We start from the raw sequence: 22,368 nt of genomic DNA on the forward strand, positions 1-22,368 counted from the left end.
TTTTGTGATATCAATATTGCTACCCCAGCTTTTTTTCCTGTCCATTTTCCTGGAAAATTTGTTTTGACCCCTTCATTTTCAGTTTGTGTAGGTCTTTTCCTCTGTGGTGGGTCATTTGTAGGCAGCATGTGTGTGTGTCATGCTTTCTTATCCATTCAGCTATTCTATGTCTTTTGATTGGGGAATTTAATCCATTTATGTTTAAGGTTATTATTGATAGAAACTTATTCATTGCCATTTTTTGTCCCTGTGTTCCTCTCTCTCTTTCTCTTTCTTCCTTTCCTTAAAGCAGTCCCCAAAGCATCTCTTGCAGAGCTGGTTTGGTGGAGGTGTATTCTCTTAGACTTCTTTTGTCTGGGAAGGTCCTTATTTGACCCTCTATCTTGATTGAGAGCTTTGCTGGGAAAAGTAGCCTTGGTTGCAGGCCTCTGGTCCCATTCCTTGCAATATTTCTTGTCATTCTTTTCTGGCTTGGAGGGTTTCCATTGAGAAGTCAGTTGCTAACCTTATCAGGGCTCCCTTGAATGTTAGCTCCTGTTTCTCCCTTGCTGCCTTTAAGATTTTCTCTTTTTCTTATAATTTTGCCATTTTAATTATGATCTGTGTTGAAGAGGACCTCTTTGGGTTCCTCTTGATTGGGACTCTGTGTTTCCTGGATTTGTGTGACTTTTTCTCTCATCAAATTAGGAAAGATTTCCATCTTTACATTTTCAAACAGGTTTTCTATACCTTGCTCTTCTTCTTTTTCTCCTTCTCATATTCCTATTGTATGGATATTATTATGTTTCCTATTACCTTGCATTTTCCTTAATCCTTCTTTGTTCTTTCTAAGCCCTTTTTCCTTGTCTTGCTCTTTCTGGTTGTTTTTTTCTACTTTGTCCTTCATCTCACTGATCCAATCTTCTGCTTCATCTAGCCTGCTTTTGATTCCTTCTACTATGCTCTTCAGTTCAGATATTCTATTCTTCATTTCCTCTTTGCCCCTGTTGATAGTTTCTATTTCCTTTTTCACATTGATATAGTTCGTAGTGAGTTCATTGTAGTTTCCCTGTAGTTTCTGGTAATTCACTGTGAGCTCATTGAGCTTCTTGATAAGCATTGCTTGGAACTCAGTATCTGATAGTTAACTTACCTCTATTTCATTTCGCATTATTTCTGAGGCTTTCTCCTTTTCTTTCATTTGGAGATTGTTTCTTTGTGTTCCCATTGTTTGTGAGAACCTTTTTGTTAGCCTCAGCTTCTTAAATTGATATATTTTGGCTGCATGGGTTTATGGTGTGAACTTCTATGGTAGAATACTTGTGAGATTCAGTGGTGCAGTCTCCTTGATCTTCTGATCTCACTGGTCTTGGGCTGTCTTTTAATTTCACTCTGTGTTTGTCTTTGGGTTTTGATTGTTGTTGGGTCTTTCTTGGGTGGATCCTTCCAACCAGCTGTTTAACTGAGGGTCACTCTGTCCACCACCTCTTGTATTTTGTTGTGCTGATGAGGACAGGTTGTGTTGAAGCTGGTTCTTCCATGTGTACAAGGTTTCGAAGATTTCTCTTTCTCTTGTTCTGTTGTTTGTTCTGGGTAATTTGTCCACTATTTAGTTGTTTTTCCAGATAGATCCTAAATTGAGGTTTGTTTGGCTTCCACTCCCTCCTTCACCTTCTTCTGTTGTTATCTCTTGGTGGTTCCTTTGTATTTGTGTTCCTTCTTCCAGTGGATATCCTGGTATTCACAGCTTCCACCTACTCTTCTTTTTCTGATCATTTGGAGGAGTAAGCAAAATGGTTTAAGACAGCCAGAGAGTATTCTATGATATTTACAGTAGCAGCCAGTAGAAAAGAGTTAGGAGATCCTTTGGCTATGTATAGTGTTAACTGTGATCTTCCACCCAACTAGCCCCTTTTTAGAAAGGATGGAAAAAAGAAGATAAGACTCTTGTTGTGGAGGAAAGGATTGTGAATTGGGTCTAGAAAGCACCCAATTCACAGTGGGTGGTCAGATTCTGAGGAAAGGTGAGAGTAAAGAATAGTAAGTAGGTGTAGGGCATGAGAGAATAGAGTTAACCACTACAGTAATAGAGTTCAGGAAACTATGAATTGGGCTAAGATCTGGGAGGCTTGTTGGGTAGCATTTCCTTCCAATTGTGTGGGACAGCTATTATTTACCATAATATTAGGGCAACAATCATATGACAGAATCTGTGAGATGTGGATAACAAGAATAGGGAGTAGAGGAACTTGTCTAGTGTGCTCATGGAAAGCAAGTGAAGTGAAGGACAGTAAATTAACAATAAACTATGAATGAGAGAACAGGGGAAACCTGTCAAACAGTACAAGAAAACCAGGCAGGCCCTGGCTGGTATAGCTCAGTGGATTGAGCGCGGGCCTACGAACCAGACAATCGCGCTTCAATTCCCCGTCAGGGCACATACCGGGGTTGCAGGCTGGTTCCCTGCAGGATAGTTCCCAGCAGGGGATTCATGAAAGGCAACCATACACTGATGTTTCTCTCCCTCTCTCCTTCCTTTCCCCTCTAAAGATAAGTAAATAAAATATTTAAAAATAAAAAAGAAAACCAGCCAAACAATGAAGACTAAACAGAAAGAAGAGAAATAAAAAAATACTATTAAAATAAAAGATATAATAGTAATGAAAAATAATAATACAATTATGCAATAACTTGCAGTTTCTCTGTAATAGAAAAGTGAAACTTGTCTTACTGTTTCAGCTGTTGGGATGCCTCCTCTTTGGGTCCAACTCTGTTTTTTTTATAGTTCCAGGTTTTTTGTCTCACTTGTGGGTATTTAAAAAGTAAAGAGAAAAAAGAGAAGAGGGAAGGAAGAAGAAATAAAATTGGAAAGAAAGGAAGAAAGAATAAATCATGAAAGGAGGAAAGAGAAGCAAAAGAAATTTAAAGTTAAAATTTAAAACAAAAAATTACTTAAGAAAAACAAAAACAAAAAACCTCTTGCTGGTTTCTAACTGGCCAAACCAGTTTTTCTGGTCTTGCTGGCATCTCTTTTCTCTCTTCCTGTGCAGTACTCAGTCAGCCTGGAGCATACTCTCCCCAGGCCTAGCTGTGCATTTTCCCCAGAGGTAGCCTGGTGCCTCTCCTCAGGGCCTTAGGTGTGGGTTCTGGGCCTTCCTCAGAGCACATTCTTTCTGGGTTTGCAGGTGTGGGCTCTGCGCCTTTCGCGAAGCACACTGTCCCTGGGTTGCTGGCCTGTGCGTTCAGCCAGGCTGCCTCTGGTCATGGGGGTTCGGGAATGCAATCTTCCCAGGGCTATGCATGGATGCTCATAGCCTCTGTGTATTTGCCACTTAGTCCTTATTCTTCCCTCTGCAACTTCAAGCAACCACATTTCTCCCCGTGCTGCTCAAACCTTGTATGGCCGTGGAGTGAAGAGTTGACCCAGCTCTCTCCTAAGGACCCTGTGGCTGACTAGGTGGGCACTTGTCCTGAGGCTACAGCCACCCTGGTCCCCATGCTGATTCCTGGGACCTTATTGTCTTGAAGTACTCTCCTTACCATTTGGTTTCTGAATGTCCACTACAATTTTTGGTCTCCTATTTTCATATATGCTGTGGTACTGTTGGGTTTTTGCTCTGTTCCTCTGTAGATTGGCTACGTTTTTCTCCTGTGTTTAAGGGGAAGTAAAATCTGCTCCCTTCTATCTCAGCACCATCTTCCTCCTCCTTTATTTCATCTTTGTATTGTATTATATTGTCTTTTAGTATTGTATTTTAATTTTCCTTATTGTATTTTAATTTTCCTTCTTTCACTTCATCCATGTTCCAATAACACACAAGTCTTGATTGGGTACTTTCTATTCTGGTTATCCAAATTATATATTTCTTGTCATATTATTGTTGTTTCAGTACTATTGCAAGTAATTGTTATTCCATGTACCTGTAAATACTACACGGCACCTCTCCCTAATCTTAACCCACATCACTTTAATCCTGAGCATTATTATTGTTGTGGTTAACTGTATTCTCGCTCACACTACACCTACTTTCTATCCTTTAATCTCACTATATCTCATCATCTAACCTTGCACAAGTGCTCTTTTTCCTGGATTCAGCTCACAATCCTCCTCCCCTTTAACAAGAGTCTTATCTCTCTTTTATAAAAAGTGGTAAGCCCTGGCTGGTGTAGCTCAGTATTGAGCAACCCCCCGCAGAACTCTCCCTCTCCCCTTCCCTTCCCCTCTAAAGATAAATAAATAAAATCTTAAAAAAAAAAAAAGTGGCTAATTGGGTGAAATATCATAGTTAATGCTTTACTTATCTACTTGCTGGTACTTTAAATCTTATAAAATACTCTCCCACTGTCTTAGTTCATTTTGCCTACTCCCATGCCACTGATCACATACAAGGATAGGTGGGAAATTTGAACAGCACTATACTTACTGGAGGAGAAAAACCATAATTAAAGGAACAGCCAAAAGGTGAAAACCCAAGTACAACAAGAGAGCTCACACAAACAGAAGAAAGGGTGTACCTAGAGCATCCAGAAAAGGAGATCAAAGAAACCACAGAAACCACTAATGAAACCATAGAATTCTTACTATAGAAGTTCACCCTACAATGACAGCTAGCAAAGTGAAACGTTAGGAAACACAGGGAAAAAAAGGGTCACCTAAAATGAGGAAACAAAAAAAAACTATGTAATCAAATGAATTGAAGGCTCCCCACTAAAAGACATAAATGAAATGGAGGTAAACAGGCTATCAGATATAGAATTCAAAATGGTTATAACAATGGTCAAGGAACTCACACACAACTACAGTTGTGTGAGAACTGAGTGAGAACTACATAAGCATGAAAAATTAAATAGAAACTATAAATAAAAACCAGGAAGAAATGAACAATAAAATCTCAGAAATAAAAAACAAATTAAAAGGAATTACAAGCATGCTGGTTGAAGCACAGGATCAAATCACCAAGCTGGAGGACAAGGTAGAAAAAAACACCCAGATAGAGCAACAACAACAAAAAAGAGAATCAGAAAGCATGAACAGGTAATAAGGGAGCTGCAAAATAACATAAAACATAATAATATATGTATTATTATAATACATAATAATTAAAATGGCAAAATTTCAAGACAAAGAGAGAATTTTAAAGGCAGCAAGGGAGAAATAGAAAGTAACATTAAAGAGGGCCCCAATAAGGCTAGCAGCTGACTTCTCAATGGAAACCCTCCAAGTCAGAAGAGAATGGTAATAAATAATCCAAGTACTGAGAACCAGAGGCCTGAAAAAAAAAGGCTAGTTTATCCAGCAAGGCTGTCAATTAAGATGGAAGGCCAAATAAGGAGCTTCCCAGACATAAGAAGTCTAAAAGAATACACCTCTGCCAAATGAGCTGTGCAAGAGATGATAAAAAGGACTGGTTTAAGTAAAGGAAGGAAAAGAGAGAGAGAGAAAGAGAGAGAAAGAGGAACACAGGTATGAAAATGGCAATGAATAAGTACCTGTTAATAATAACCTTAAACATAAATGGATTAAATGGTCCAATCAAAAGCCATAGAATAGCTGAATGAGTAAGAAAGCATAACCCACACACATGCTGCCTACAAAAGACCCACCTCAGAGCATAAGACATACACAGACTAAAAGTGAATGGCTAGAAACAAATTTTCCAAGCAAATGGACAGGGCGGGGGGGGGGGAACCCTGGGGTAACAGTACTCATATCACACAAAATAGACTTCCAAAAAAAAAAGGGACATGAAAAGAGACCCAAGGGCACTTTATAACACTGAAGGGAAGAATCCACCAAGAAGACATAAACATTATAAATACATATGCACCCAACTTAGGAGTACCCAAATGCATAAAGAAAATCTTGGAGGACTTCCAGAAAGATATTGAAGCAACACAATTATAGTAGGGGATTTTAACACACTACTGTCAAAAATGGAGAGCTCTTCCAAACAAAATATTGACAATGAAATTGCAGCACTGAACAATGTCCTAGATCAAATGGACTTAACTGATATATCTAGAGCCGCTCATCCCAAAGAAGGAAAATTCACATTTTTTTCAAATGCACATGGAATATTTTCAAAGATAGACCACATGATAGGATACAAAGCCAGCCTCAACAAATTAAAAAAAAAAAAAAAGAAATCATATGAAGCATTTTCTCTGACTGAAAGTGAGTAAAACTAGGAACTAACTCATAGAAGAATCCCCCAAACACTCAAAATCATCAAGATTGAACAGCATGCTATTACACAATGAATGGATCAAGAATGAGATCGAGGAAGAAATAAAAAAGTTTCTGGAAACAATTGAAAATGAATTTGCAACAACCCAAAACGTATGGGACACAGTGAAAGCAGTCCTGAGAAGGAAGTTCATAGTGATACAGTCCTTCCTAAAACATTTAGAAACATTTCAGGTAAACAACCTAACTCTACAACTACAAGATCTGGAGAAACAACAACAAAGACAGCCCTGAGCAAGAAGAAGGAAGGAAATAACCAAGATTAAAACAGAATTAAATAATATAGACACTGAAAGTACAATTCTAAGGATCAATAAATCCAGAAGCTAGTGCTTTGAAAATATAATCAAAATCAATAACCCTTTAAGAAGGATCATCAAGGAAAAAAGAGAGGACCAAAATAAATACAATCAGAAATGAAAGAGGAGAGATTACAATTGATACCAAGAAATTTCGAAACCTAGGTGAAATGGAAAAATTTCTAGAAAAATATACTATTCCAAAACTCAATTAAGAAGAAACAAAAAGCCTGGACAGACCAATAACAGATGATGAAATTGAAGCAGTAATGAAAAAAACTTCTGACACACAAAAACCCTGGACCACAGAATATTACAGGAGAATTTTACCAAACATTTAAGGAAGAGATAAACCTTACTCTTCAGAGTATTCAAAAAAATTAAGAAGATGGAAGACTCCCAAACTCTTTTTATGAAGCCAACATCATCCTAATTTCAAAACTAGGTAAAGACATAACAAAGAAAGAAAACTACAGGCCAATATTATTGGTAAACATGTACAATAAAATCTTCAACAAAATATTGGCAAACCGCATCCAGCAATATGTTAAAAAGATCATACGCCATGATGAAGTGGGATGAAGCCCAGGGATGTAAGGATGGTACAATATTCACAAATCAATAAACATAATACATCACATAAACAAAAGCAAAGACAAAAATTACATGATCTTATCAATATATGAGAAGAAAACATTCGATGAGGTATAGTACCATTTATGATTAAAAACCCAGGAAAGTGGGAGTAGAGGGAGCATACCTCAACATAATAAAAGGCCATACATGAAAAACATACAGCCAAAAGCATACTCAAGGAGTAAAAAGTATAACCTTTCCTACTAAGATCAGGAAAAAGATAAGGTTGTCTACTTTCACGATAATATTGGAATTCTTATCCATGGCAATCAGGCAATAAAAAGAAATAAAAGGCATTCAAATTGGAAAAAAGGAAACAAAACTCTCATTGTTTGCAGATGACATTATACTGTACATAGAAAACCCCATAGACTCCACCAAAAAAACTACTCAACCTAAAAGTGAATTTGGCAAAACAGCAGGATACAAAGTCAATATTCATAAATGAAATGCCTTTTTGTATACCAACAATGAAATATCAGAAACAGAAATCAGAAAAAATCCCATTTAATATAGCAACAACAAAAATAAAGTGCCTAGGAATAAACCTAACCAGGGAGGTAAAAATACCTGTATTCAGAAAACTACACAACATTGAAGAAAGAAATTAAGGAAGACACATACAAATGGAAACATGTACTATACTGATGGATTGCAAGAATTAACATCATCAAAATGTCCACATTATCAAAGCAATTTATACATTCAATGCATTCCTTATTAAAATGCTGATGACATATTTCACCAATATAGAACAAACATTTTAAATATTTATATGGAACCATAAAAGACCCTGAATAGCTGCAGGAATTTTGAGAAAGAAGAGCAAGGTAAGAGGGATCACAGTACCTGACATCAAATTGTATTACAAGGCCACTCTAATCAAAAACAATCTGATACTGGCAATAAGAACAGACACATAGATCAATGAAACCCAGAAATAGAGATCCCAGAAATAAACCCAAGTCTCTATGGTCAATTAATATTTGACAAAAGGGGGAAAAAGATAAAACAGAGTAAAAATAGCCTCTTCAAAAATGGCGTTGGGAGATCTGGACAGCTACATGCAAAATAATGAAACTTGAGCACCAACTTAAACCATATACAAAAATAAATTCAAGGTGGATAAAAGATTTAAATGTAAGTAGTGACATCATAAACTCTTAAAGGAAAACATCAGCAGGAAAATCTCAGAAATTCCACCCAGCAACATCTTCACTGATATATCCCCTTAAGTAAGGGACAAAAAGAAAGGAATAAACAAATAACCTGATCAAATTAAAAAGCTTCTGCATGGCCAAAAAAAAAAAACCCAAAACAACCAAAAAACATCATTAAAATGGAAAGAGAACCAACCTTATGAAAAAACATATTTGCCAATGATATCTCAGACAAGGGTGTGATCTCCAAAATATAGAAAGAACCCACATGATTCCACTCTAGGAAGACAAAAAAACAAATTCAGAAAATGGGCAAAAGACTTTAACAAACACTTCTCCAAGGAGGACATACAGAGGGCCCAGAGATATGTGAAAAGATGCTCAGCATCACTAGCCATCAGAGAGATGAAAATTAAAACCACAATGAGATACCACTTCACAGTGGTCAGAATGGCCACCATAAACAAATCAACAAACAAGTGTAGGAAAGGATGTGGAGAAAAGGGAACCCTAGTGCACTTTTGGTGAGAATGCAGACTGGTACAGGCACAATGGAAAACAGTACGGAATTTCCTCAGAAAACCAAAAGTAGAACTGCCTTTTGACCCAGCAATTCCGCTGTTGGGATTATATCCTATTAAGAACCCTGAAACACTAATCCACAAGAACCTATGAACCCCAATGTACATAATAACACAATTTACAATAGCCAAGAACTGGAAGCAATCTAAGTGCCCATCTGTAAACGAGTGAATCAAAAACTATTATATATTTACACAATGGAATACTATGCAGCAGAAAGAGGGAATGAGCCCCTACTCTTTCTGATGGCATGAATGGAACTGGAAAGCATTATGCTAAGTGAAATAAGCCAGGTGGTGAGGGATGAATTCTATATGATCTCACCTTTAACTGGAACATAATCAACAAAAGAAAAAATAAAGCAAAATATAACCAGAGACATAAAAATTAAGAACAATTTAATAGTAACCAGAGGGTGGGAGGGGATAATGAAGAAAAGTGTTTTCAGGAACTACTGTGAAGGACACATGGACAAAATTGTATGGAGGGTGGAAGCAAACAGTGAAGGTACTTTTGGTAGGTGGGGAGTGGCTGGGAGAAAATGCATACAACTGTAAATGAACAACAATAAAATAATTATTTAAAAAATTTAAGAAAGAGGACCCGAATAAACACAATTAGAAATGAAAGAGGAAAGATTACAACTAATACCACAGAGATACAAATGATTGTAAGACATTACTACAAACAGCTATTTGGCAACGAATTTGAAAAACTAGGTGAAATGGACAAATTGCTAGGAAAAATATAACTTCCAAAACTGAATGAGGTAGAAGGAGAAAGTCTGAAGAGACCATAGGAGCTGATAAAATCAAAGCAGTAATAAAAAAACTCCTGGCACACAAAAGCCCTGGAGCACACAGTTTCACAGGGGAATTCTACAAAGCATTTAAGGAAGAGCTAACCCCTATCCTTCACAGACTATTCAAAAAAATCCAAGAAGACAAGAGACTCCCATATTATCATGAAGCCAGCATCATCCTAATTCCAAAGCCAGGTAAGAAGAACACAACAAAGAAAGAAAACTACAGGCCAATATCACTGATGAAAATACATGCTAAAATCCTCAACACAATGTCAGGAAATCACATCCAGCAATGCATTAAAAAGATCATACCACGATGAAGTGGGATGCAGCCCAGGGATACAAGAATGGTACAATATTCACAAATCAATAAACATAATACATCACATAAACAAAAGCAAAGACAAAAATTACATGATCATATCAATATATGAGGAAGAAACATTTGATAAGGTACAGCAGCATTATGATAAAAAACCCAGGAAAGTGGGAGTAGAGGGAGCATACCTCAACATAATAAAAGGCCATACATGAAAAACCTACAGCCAACAGAATACTCAAGGAGTAAAAAGTATAACCTTTCCTACTAAGATCAGGAACAAGACAAGGGTGTCCACTTTTACCACTTGTACTGAGCATAGTATTGGAAGTCCTAGCCACAGCAATCAGACAATAAAAAGAAAATAAAGGCATTCAAATTGGAAAGGAGGAAGCAAAACTCTCATTGTTTGCAGATGACATTATACTGTACATAGAAAACCCCATAGACTCCACCAAAAAAACTACTCAACCTAATAAGTGAATTTGGCAAAACAGCAGGATACAAAGTCAATATTCATAAATGAAATGCCTTTTTGTATACCAACAATGAAATATCAGAAACAGAAATCAGAAAAAAATCCCACTTGATATAGCAAAAAGAAAAATAAGGTACTTAGGAATAAACCTAACCAGTGAGGTAAAAGACCTGTACTCAGAAAACTACACCACAAGGAAGAAAGAAATTAAGGAAGACACAAACAAATGGAAACATGTACCATGTTCATGGTTTTCAAGAATTAACATCATCAAAATATTCATACTACCCAAAGCAATTTATAGATTCAATGCAATCAATCCCTATTAAATTATCAATGACATATTTCACAGACATAGAACAAATATTTCAGCAATTTGTATGGAAACATAAATGACCCTAAATAGCTGCAGCAATTTTGAGGAAGAAGAGCAAAGTAGGAGGGATCACAATACCTTACATAAAACTATATTAGATGGCCACCATGATCAAAACAGTCTGGTATAGAGTAAGAATAGACACACAGATCAATGAAACAGAATAGAGAGCCCAGAAATAAACCCAAGTCTCTATGGTCAATTAATATTTGACAAAAGGGGAAAAAGGATAAAATAGAGCAAAACTAGCCTCTTCAAAAATGATGTTGGGAGATCTGGACAGCTACATGGAAAAAAATGAAATTTGACCAGCAACTTGCACCATACATGAAAATGAAATCAATGTGGATAAAACACATTAATATACATCGTGACACCAGTCCTAGGGGGGAGAATATATACATTAAAATCTCAGGTATTCCACACAGCAATATTTTCACCTATATGTCCCCTAGAGCAAGGAATATAAAGGAAAAAAATAAACAAATGGGACTCTATCAAAATAAAATTTTCATGGCTAAAGAACATGTCAGCAAAATGAAAAGGGAACCAACTGTATGGGAAAATATATTTGCAAATAATACCTTGGACAAGGGTTTCATTTTCAAAATATATAAAAAAAAAACTCACATGACTACACTCCAGGAAGCCAAATAATCCCATTAAAAAATGGGCAAAGGACCTGAAGAGACACTTCTCCAAGGAGAACATACAGAGGGCCCAGAGATATATAAAAGAATGCTAAGCATCACAAGCCATTAGAGAGATGCAAATTAAAACCACAACAAGATACCACTTCCCACCAACCAGAATGGTCATCATAAACAAATCAACTAGCAAGTACTGGGGAGGTTGTGGAGAAAAGGGAACCTTAGTGCACCATTGGTGGGAATGCAGAGTGGTGCAGCCCCTGTGGAATGCAGTATGGAATTTCATCAGAAAACTAAAAATTGAACTGTCTTTTGACCCAGCAAGTTCGTTGCTGGAAGTATACCTTAAGAATCCTGAAAGATCAATTCAAAAGAAGCTATGCATCCCAATGTTGATCATAGCACAATTTACTATAGCCAAGTGCTGGAAGCAATCTCAGTGTCCATCAGTAAATGAGTACATCAAAAAAGTGTGGTACTTGTACATGATGGAATACTATGCAGAATGAAAAGAAGGAGCTTTTACCCTTTGTGACAGCTTGGATGTGTCTGAGAGCATTATGCTAAGCAAAATAAGTGAGGCAGTGAAAGACAAATACCATATGATCTCACCTAAGTGGATAAGTGGAACATAATCAACAAAGCAAAGAAGCAAGCAGAATATACCCAGGGACATTGAAATTAAGAACAAACTGAGAGTAACCAGATGGGAGGTGGGAGGAGATAATGGAGGGATTAAGAGGAAGCGGTTGGTCAAAGAACATGTATAAATGACACATGGACAAAGTCAAGAGAGGGTAGGATCGAAGGTGAAGTTGGGGGATGGCTGGGGTTGGGGGGAGTATTGGGGGAAAATGGAGTAAACTGTTCTTGAATTACAATTTTAAAAAATGCATGTATTATCTCAGTTTCTGTAGGTCAGGAATCTGGTTATGGCTTAGTTGGGATTTTACAAATTTGATTTCAAGATGTCGGCTAGGTATGTGTTGTCAATAGAAGGCTCTACTCAAAAAAAAAAATCTACATCCACAATCACTCACGTAGTTTGCAGAATTTATTTTTTTACAGTTAGAGGGGTGAGGGCCCTATGTTTTTGTTGGCCAGAGCATGGAGACAGCCTACAGCTCCCAGAGGCTACTCACAGTACCAACATGACTGCTTACTTCATCAAGCCAACAGAAAGTCTCTTGAGCAAGTGTGCTAGCAATATGAAGTTTTATATAATAAAAGGTAATCCTGCAAGTGAAAAGTAAATACTTAACATTCATGAAGAGTTACAGAACAGAGTCATTCTTTAGAAGATGTATCCTTTTGTCATTAGCTGCAGCCTCTTCCAGTACACTGGGCTGTTGATGTCTGGAACAATCTCATTGCCTGCAGATTGTTCTGGGAAGCTGGCAGAGGTTGACTTGCACAATGAAGTACTGTAAACACTAAATCACTGCTTAAGTCCAGTCTCTGGTCTTCTTTTTCTTCTCTGTAGTCCAGAAACATCTCTTTAAAAGCCAGAAAATTGATAAACACGAGCAGCATGTCAAATATGTCACCAGCCACTTTCTCTTTATGGTGCTGTAAAGTTTTTCTGAAAGCTGCCGTGGTAAAGTCAGGAATATGAGCCAGCAGCTACTCTGCAATGTATTTTCTGCAAAGAAATATATTGATTAAAAATAGCCCTGGCTGTATGGCTCAGTGGATTGAAAGGTTACCAATTCAATTCCAGTCAGTGCACCTCTCTAGGTTGTGGGACAGGTCCCCACTTCATTGTGTGCAAGAGGCAACCAATCATTGTATCTCTGGCACATTGATGTTGCTCTCCCTCTGTTTCTCTCTCCCTCCCCCCTCTCTAAAAGTAAATAAATAAATCTTAAAATATGATCCTAGTGCTCTTATCATTCAGGAATTAATAAGGGTTTTAGGAGCTCTGTTGCAGGTACTGGAAACAGAAACTAATGTATATATTTTCTCACATTGCCTCACAAGGCAATTGCCAGATTGAAAACTCTATACAGGTCAAGTATAGGCTTAGAGATTTTGTTCTCCTTTTTTTTGTCTTTTTTCTTTTGTGTTAAAAAATGGTTGATCAGAACCTGTTAAAGTATGAATCATATTGTAGACATTCTATAAACATTTGTTTATTATATCAATGATGATTGATATAAAAATTAAATGAGGGAATGGATGCAAAGAACAACACAATGACTTAGAAGAGAGGCCAGCTCTTAACAACACCATTAATGGATGCTACTCACTATTATTTTTATTAGAGGATAGAAATCAGTATTAAAGAATAAAAATTCTAATGAATCTAGTTCATTAACTTTTAAAAAGTTGAAAACTTGTGAAAAACTTAAGCTTTCATCTATTTGAAAGGATGAAAACTTGATGAAAAACTCAAAGGCCTGTATTAATTAACAATTGTTTCTGGGCTGGTAATATGTTTCAAAAGGTAATAGCATTTCTGTCTTTGAAAGATGATTGGCTTAATTTATCAGTACTAACAAAATCAAAATGCTTATTCCTGTGTTTAAAATTTACATACACAATTCACCTTGTATTGTAATGGCCATTAGTAGTAGAAACATACAGACAGCCGTTAGGCATCTGCAGTTCCTGAGACTGGGTAATGAATAAACATCCGGGAACAGTTGGGTTCAAATTTCTAGCCAAACAAGGTAACTAACCAGGGCCCGCCAGAAGAGGCCCGCCAACAGCAGCACCCACCAATCAGGGACCTTCGCCGTTTTCAACTTAGCAACCTAGCTAATAGCTAATGCCACATCTGCTTCTGTAAGCCCGCGCTTGCTTGCTTTGCCCTATAAAAACCCCGTAGTCTGTAAGCCAGGCGCGACTTCCATCTGGTAGCTCTGGGTAGCTACGTGGCTCCGGTCACATCTGGGAAGTTCGCCCCTGCGCAGGTAAAGCTTGGCCAAAGAATTTTTTTTTTTGATCTGACCCCTTGACAAAAATTAAATTCTTTTAAACTAATTTTTGGCTCCGAGAGTGTGTATACACCCGCCGGTTGTCTACAACATTTGGGGGCTCGCCCGGGATTTCACGCGCCCTCGGAGAACCGATGTACGCCGGGCCGGTAAGTACCTGAGTATCTGTAGGGGGTCCCCGTCTGGGAAGGTCGCTGGCCATCGGAGCCCTGAGGCGGTAGGTGGGACGCTACCGGTATCCCACCCAGGGGACCCCAAGAACGAGGGGACGCCCTCAGGGGTCGGAGCTACTGCTCCCATCAGGTTAGGGGAACTGCAGTCCCCATCTGTTCAGGTTATGGCAGGAGATCACTTTCGATTTCCATGCTCTAACTGAAAAAAACGCGCCTGCGAAGGGCCTGCGCCCCCTGAATGAGTGAAGAAGCTGAAGTTGTGCGTCACGGCTTATTTGTGCGTGAGTGGACTGAGGGGAGGGGAGCCCGTTGTGTGTTCCTGTGTGGACTCTTAATCGCCTTAGTCCTACTAGGTCTCGAGGCTCTTGAGTCTCGCGCCGGAAATCAAAAATGGGACAAGGAGGCTCAACACCGAGTACTGCCCTAGAATGCCTTCTGAATAATTTTTCTGATCTTCAGAGACGGGCCCGAGGGTACGGCGGCCCGCCACCAGATCCTGAGACTCTCCGGACCTTCAGTGAGTTAGAATGGCCAGCCTTTGACGTAGGATGGCCCTCTGAAGGGACCTTTAACCTCCCCCTTCTCTATGCCGTTCAAGGGGTGGTTTACAGAGTGCCCCATTCAGATCAGATGATTTATATAGATGTATGGGTAGATATAGCTACCGAGCGGCCGGGGTACATACGCCGTTGTCGGTCAGGCAGGAATAGGATGCGGCGGAGCGTCTGTGTAGCAGCTAGGCCAAGGCCAGGAGGGGGGATAAAACTCCTCCAAGGGAAAGGGAGGAGGGGAAGCCCCGCTTATACCCGGTGCTGCCAGAGCAACCGGAGGATTCTTTACTTGCCCCTACTGCCCGGCCGCCGTACAATCCTGCCCCGCAACCGGACTCCACTACCGGGGAGGGATTAATGAGTCCCCTGCACACCAAGGGGGGAACCATGTATGGATTGCCTCCCTCGGCGGGAGGCGCCTCCGCTTTGCCTCTCCGGGAGGTGCCGCCGGGTCCTGATGCCCCGGCCTTCACTCCCCCTCGTCTAGTCTATGTCCCTTTTTCCACCAGTGATTTATATAATTGGAAACTTCAGAATCCCCCGTTCTCTGAAAAGCCCCAGGGCTTAATCTCCCTCCTAGAGACCGTTTTTAGGACCCAACAGCCTACGTGGGATGATTGCCAACAGGTACTCCAGACTCTCTTCACCTCTGAAGAGAGAGAGAGAATCCTTCGAGAGGCAGAAAAAGCCGTAAGGGAGGAAGAAGGAGGGCTGGGAGGAAGCCGGAGGGGGATTGGGGATGTACTCCCTAACCAGCCTCCCGACTGGGACCCAAATTCAAGTGTGGGGAGGGAAGCTCTACTCCAGTATCGCCGAGCTCTTCTGAGGGGGGTACGAGCAGCAGCCAGAAAGCCAACCAATTTCAGTAAGGTAAGTGAGGTCACCCAAGGGAGAGAGGAATCCCCAGCAGTGTATTTAGAGAGGCTTCTAGAGGCTTACTGGGTATATACCCCCCTAGACCCCCAAGCGCCAGAAAATCGCAGGCTTGTCAATATTGCCTTTGTCACACAGGCGACATCAGATATTAGGAAGAAACTACAGAAGATTGAAGGTTTTGAAGGAGAAAACCTAAGCAGACTGTTAGAAATTGCTCAGAAAGTTTACGTGAACAGAGATGACCCAGAGATAGGTAGAGCAAAAGAAGTAGCCAAGATCCTCATAGCAGCTCAGAAACCTGGCCAGAGGGAGAAAGGTAGGGATGGAGCCCAGCAACGGCGGGCTCCCTTAAACAAAGATCAATGTGCCTACTGCAAGGAAATAGGACATTGGAAACGAGATTGCCCTAAACGCAGAGCCAGGCCACCCGGGTTAGAGGAAAGGACCCCCGTCCTGCTTCAGACTCTAGACTGACGGGGACGGGGCTCTATACCAGTTGGCCCCCAGGAGCCCATGGTCACTCTGAGCGTCGAAGGGAAGCCAATAAATTTCCTAGTAGACACGGGGGCCACTTTTTCAGTCTTAAAGCAACCACAAGGAAAGGCACAAAAGACAACTACCAAGATCATAGGGGCTACTGGCAGAGAGGAATCTTACCCATGGACTACTGCAAGGGTCACAGACTTGGGGCTGGGCACCATAACCCATTCGTTCCTAGTGGTTCCGGATTGTCCCTACCCGCTGCTCGGGAGAGATTTATTGCAGAAACTTTAGGCCACCATCACTTTCAAACAGACTGAGGCGCCAGGGACCAATGCTCCAGGACCTGCCCGGGTAGAGGTAACTGTGCCACTCTCAGAAGAATACCTGCTGGCAACCCTCCAGGAAGGTAAGGAGGAGAAAGGAGTACCAGAAACCCTCCTCTCTGAGATTCCCGGGGTCTGGGCAGAGACGAATCCACCAGGCCTAGCACTCCACCAACCTCCAGTGCTAGTCCAGCTGAAAAGCACTGCCAGCCCTATTCGGGTGAGACAGTACCCAGTACCCCGCTGAGCACCGCAGGGGATTGTCCAACACCTTAAGCGACTTCTAAAAGCAGGTATTCTACGGGAGTGTCAGTCAGCCTGGAATACTCCCTTGTTACCAGTACAAAAGCCCGGGACGGCGGATTACCGGCCAGTTCAAGATCTGAGGGAAGTAAATATGCGGGTAGAGACTATACATCCCACGGTGCCCAACCCATATACCCTGCTGAGTTATTTGCCCCTGACTCATGCTCGTTACTCGGTACTAGATTTAAAGGACGCCTTCTTTTGCATACCGCTAGCCCTTCAAAGCCAAGAGATCTTTGCCTTTGAGTGGAATGATCCTGAAAATGGATTAGTAGGCCAGTACACCTGGATGCGTCTACCACAAGGATTTAAGAACTCACCTACCATTTTCAGTGAGGCCCTAGGTAAGGACTTGCAGGCTTTCCGCATCTCCCACCCCACGACAGTACTCCTGCAGTATGTGGAGGACATCCTCATTGCGGAGAGGAGTGCGGAGAGGTGCGAGGCTGCTACTAAGGACCTACTCCGAGACCTAGAGAAGATGGGATACCGCGTGTCGGCCAAGAAAGCCCAGATTGTGACTCAAACTGTAAGTTACCTAGGGTATAACCTGCAGAATGGGCAAAGAACCTTATCCAATCAAAGGATTCAAACAGTCCTACAAATCCCAGAACCTGCCACCAAGAGACAGGTACGGGAGTTTCTCAGAGCAGTAGGATACTGTTGGCTTTGGATCCTAGGTTTTGCAGAGTTAGCCCGACCACTGCACCAGCTAACCCGGGGAAAGGAAGAAAAGTTTGAATGGACTAGCGAGGCAAGAAGGGCCTTCCAGGCCCTGAAGGAGGCCCTCGTTGCGGCCCCGGCACTAGCTCTGCCGGACCTATCTAAGCCATTTCAACTATTCATAGCTGAGAAAGAAGGAACTGCATTAGGGGTGCTGTGCCAAGAGCTCGGTCCATGGAAAAGACCTGTAGCCTACCTATCAAGGAGACTTGACCCTGTAGCTTCTGGCTGGCCAGCATGCCTGAGGGCCTTAGCGGCCACCTCTGTGTTAGTCAAAGAAGCGAGCAAGCTCACCTTAGGCCAAGATATTCAGGTAATCGGAGAGCACTATCTAGAGCAGGTCTTACGAGCACCCCCAGACAGATGGCTTTCGAATGCCTGACTGACTCAGTATCAAGCTCAGCTCCTGAATCCCCCAGCTGTGCAGTTCGTTAAAACAACCGCCCTAAACCCTGCGACCCTGTTGCCCTTACCAGACGCGGCTGTAACCCATAACTGCACGTGGGTATTAAATACTATCACTGGTTCCCGACCCGATCTGCGGGACCAGGCCTATGACAAGCCTGATTTGGTTCTTTTCACTGATGGAAGCAGCTTCATACGGGAAGGGCGGCGACTAGCAGGGGCGGCAGTCACTACTGAGACAGAGGTGATCTGGCAGAAGGCGTTGCCAGCTGGAACTTCAGCCCAGCGAGCTGAACTGATTGGCCTAACCCAGGCTCTGCGTCTAGCAGAAGGAAAGACCGCTAATGTCTACACCGACAGCAGGTATGCTTTCGCCACCGCTCACATCCATGGAGCCATTTATAAAGAGCGGGGCCTCCTCACTGCTGGTGGGAAGGAAGTTAAGAACAAGGAAGAGATCCTGGCCCTCTTGGAAGCTATATGGCTCCCCGCTAAGGTAGCCATAATACATTGCCGAGGGCATCAGAAAGGTGAGTCACCCATCATCAGGGGAAACGATTTGGCTGACGCTGCTGCTCGGAAAGCTGCTGACGGAGAAGTAGTTGTTCTTCCACTCATTCCACGCCTCGAAATCCCCCCAAAACTTATCTACACCCCTGAAGAAGAGCAAGTTGGTCTAAAAGCAGGGGGAGTTAAGAACTCTAAAGGGCAAATTGTGTTACCTGACTCCAAGATCTTCCTTCCCCAAGGGGTCTTAAGAACAATAGCCCAAGAGTAGCATGCAAGCACCCACCTCGGCCAGACCAGATTAGAACAGTTAATAAAGAAATATTATGCAGGGTCAAAGTTAAGAAATACAGTTCAGTCAATAACCACTAGATGTCAGACATGCGCTAAGGTAAATGCCCAGAATAAGAAGTATCCTCCCCTGGTAAGGTACCGAGGTAAGAGTCCAGGTGAGTTATGGGAAGTAGATTTCACCGAAATGGGACCTGGAAAATCTGGGTATAAGTATCTCTTAGTGTTAGTAGACACTTACTCAGGTTGGGCTGAGGCCTTCCCCACTAAGGGGGAGACCGCTTCCGTTGTATGCAAACTGCTCCTAAGAGAAATTATCCCCAGATATGGGCTTCCATTAGCTATTGACTCAGATAATGGCCCAGCCTTTGTCTCAAAGGTCTCCCAAGAATTGGCCAGCAAATTACTAATTGAATGGAAGCTCCATTGTATTTATAGACCCCAGAGTTCAGGACAAGTAGAAAGAATGAACCGAACTCTAAAAGAGACTATTATTAAATTAAAAGAAGAGACTGGCGAAAACTGGGTCGAGCTCCTTCCTTTTGCCTTATTCCGGGTAAGGTGTACCCCTTACGTGGGGTCTTGGACCCCATATGAAATCATGTTTGGGCAACCTGTCCCCATTATTCCCAAACTTTCCAGTGAAGAAATAGCCAGCACAAATTATAACTTCCTTAAGTCCCTCCAGGCCTTGCAGCAGGTGTGACAGAAGATACGAGTCCTACGACATCAGCCCCCAGCTGAAATGACCCAGTGGCCTACTCCTCCTGAACCAGGCCAGTGGGTGTGGATCCTCAACCACCGGCGAGGAAACCTGGAGCCACGGTGGGTCGGCCCCTTCCAGGTCCTGCTCAGCACCCTCTCTGCAGTGCGAGTCGCAGAAAAACCCTACTGGATTCATCTGTCACACACAAAGCCAGCTCGACCTCCTAGGGAACATCAAGGCACATGGCGAGTCAGCAGAGATCCCGAGCGACCGCTGCGCCTAACGTTCCTATAACAGTAAGGTTGTTCCTGATTATAGTAACTCTGTCCATGAACCACGGGAAAGCTCTAAGCCAAGGCCTAGAACAGCAGGAGTGGGTACTCATAAGGACAGCAGACGGCACAGTCATTGCCACTAATTTTACTTGGGATACAGGCCCAGTGACTCTACATGCAGACTTCTCCAAGTTTTTCGATAACCATTTCTGTGACTCCCCTGCTGCTTGGAGACACACTGATTGGGGGCGACTAGGGGATGAAACAGGATACGCAATAGGAGCCGCTACCAACTGTGACTCAAATACAAAGAATAAAGCCCTTTTTCAGACCCCCAGTAGGAAGGAGGAGAACCTGTGGGTCCCATGGAGATTTCTACTGTAAAGCATGGGGTTGTGAGACTCTCACCGATGGGGGGTGGAGTCCCAGAGGGGGGAAGGATAAAGCTATTACCCTCTTAAGGGATAAGAGATGAAAACCTGCAGGCGGATGGGATCAGAACTGCGCCACAAACAATTGTAACCCAACTGTCATAACTGTTTTAAACCCTATAGACCCCGAGTGGGTAAAAGGGCAAACCTGGGGCATCCGCCTGTATGTCGAAGGGAGAGACCCAGGAACCTTCTTCACTATAAAGAGATTGCCCACCAGGGGAAGGCCCCTCCTAAGAGGAGCGGCGGGCAGGTTGCCACCTCGCCCACCCAACCCAACTGCAGGCCCAGCAGCTACGCGTTCTCCTGACCTAAAGAGAACCAGACCCCCTCCCAGGACAACTGAAACCCCAGCATCAGAAGAAAAACCAAGGCCACCCCTCCGTAGCCCACCACCCTTGGTAGGTAGGCCTCATCATCAAGGAGAGTCGGCCCTAAGCCTCTTAGAACAAGTGTTTCCATATTTTAACTATACCATGCCAAACATTACTAAGTCCTGTTGGTTATGCCTTAGCCCAAGGCCCCCATTCTATGTTGGCCTGGGGGTTAACTCCTCCGCAGGGGGAAATAACACTCCCATCACAATGCAACTTCCCCAAGGGAAAAGACAGGTGGAAGGTCTTGAACAATGTGAATTTGAAGGTACCATCACATTGGCAGAGTTTCATGGACAGGGAACCTGTTACTTGTTAGCTAATTTCACCCTCAACAATTCGAATTATGCAGATTACTGTCTCAACCTAGTATACATACCGAAGACCCCAGGAATATTGACTGTAACAAGAGCCCCAGAAGGGCTATGGTTTATATGTACCCAAGCTATTTTTAAATGTCTAGTTCCTACTAACCCAGAACTTTGTGTTAGTGCATATATTATTCCCCAAGTATACCTGTATGGAGGGGATCCAAACTTTGTGCTACGACCCCCTTCCAGAGTCAAGCGGACTCCATTGCTCATACCCATAGCTGCTACTATTGGCATAATTGGATCAGCAGCTGTTGGAGCGGGGGCACTAATCCATGGGGAGAATAGCCTTAGACAGTTATCGCAGACATTCTCTAAAGACGTCTCCCTGCTCCAGGAACAAGTAATGTACCTAGAACACCAAGTAGACTCCTTAGCTGAGGTAGCACTTCAGAACCGAAGGGGGCTTGATCTTGTGTTTCTTCAACAAGGAGGACTATGTGCAGCCTTAGGGGAAGAATGCTGTTTTTATGCTAACCATTCAGGGGTAATCAGAGAAAGCATAAAGATGCTAACCAAGAGACTAAAAGAAAGAGAACAAGAGGAAGAGACCTTTCGTGGTATGCTTCTCTGTTTAAAGCATCCCCTTGGCTGACCATGCTCATATCAGCGCTAGTTGGCCCTGTGCTTCTCCTATTGCTTGCCCTAACTATAGGACCTTGGATTATAAACAAAATCTTTGCTTTTATTAGAGATAGGATTGATACCATTAAACTTATGGTATTGTCCCAACTATATACCATCCTGCCTCAAGATGACCAGCAGTCAATAGTTTAACTGCTACCTAACAGGAGGGGGGAATGTAATGGCCATTAGTAGTAGAAACATACAGACAGCCGTTAGGCATCTGCAGTTCCTGAGACTGGGTAATGAATAAACATCTGGGAACAGTTGGGTTCAAATTTCTAGCCAAACAAGGTAACTAACCAGGGCCCGCCAGAAGAGGCCCGCCAGCAGCAGCACCCACCAATTAGGGACCTTCGCCATTTTCAACTTAGCAACCTAGCTAATAGCTAATCGCCACATCTGCTTCTGTAAGCCCGTGCTTGCTTGCTTTGCCCTATAAAAGCCCCGTAGTCTGTAAGCCAGGCGCGACTTCCATC

This window comes from Artibeus jamaicensis, unplaced genomic scaffold, assembly GCF_021234435.1.
Source record: "Artibeus jamaicensis isolate MK-2021 breed Jamaican fruit bat unplaced genomic scaffold, CSHL_Jam_final contig_687, whole genome shotgun sequence".
NCBI classification, from domain to species: domain Eukaryota; kingdom Metazoa; phylum Chordata; class Mammalia; order Chiroptera; family Phyllostomidae; genus Artibeus; species Artibeus jamaicensis.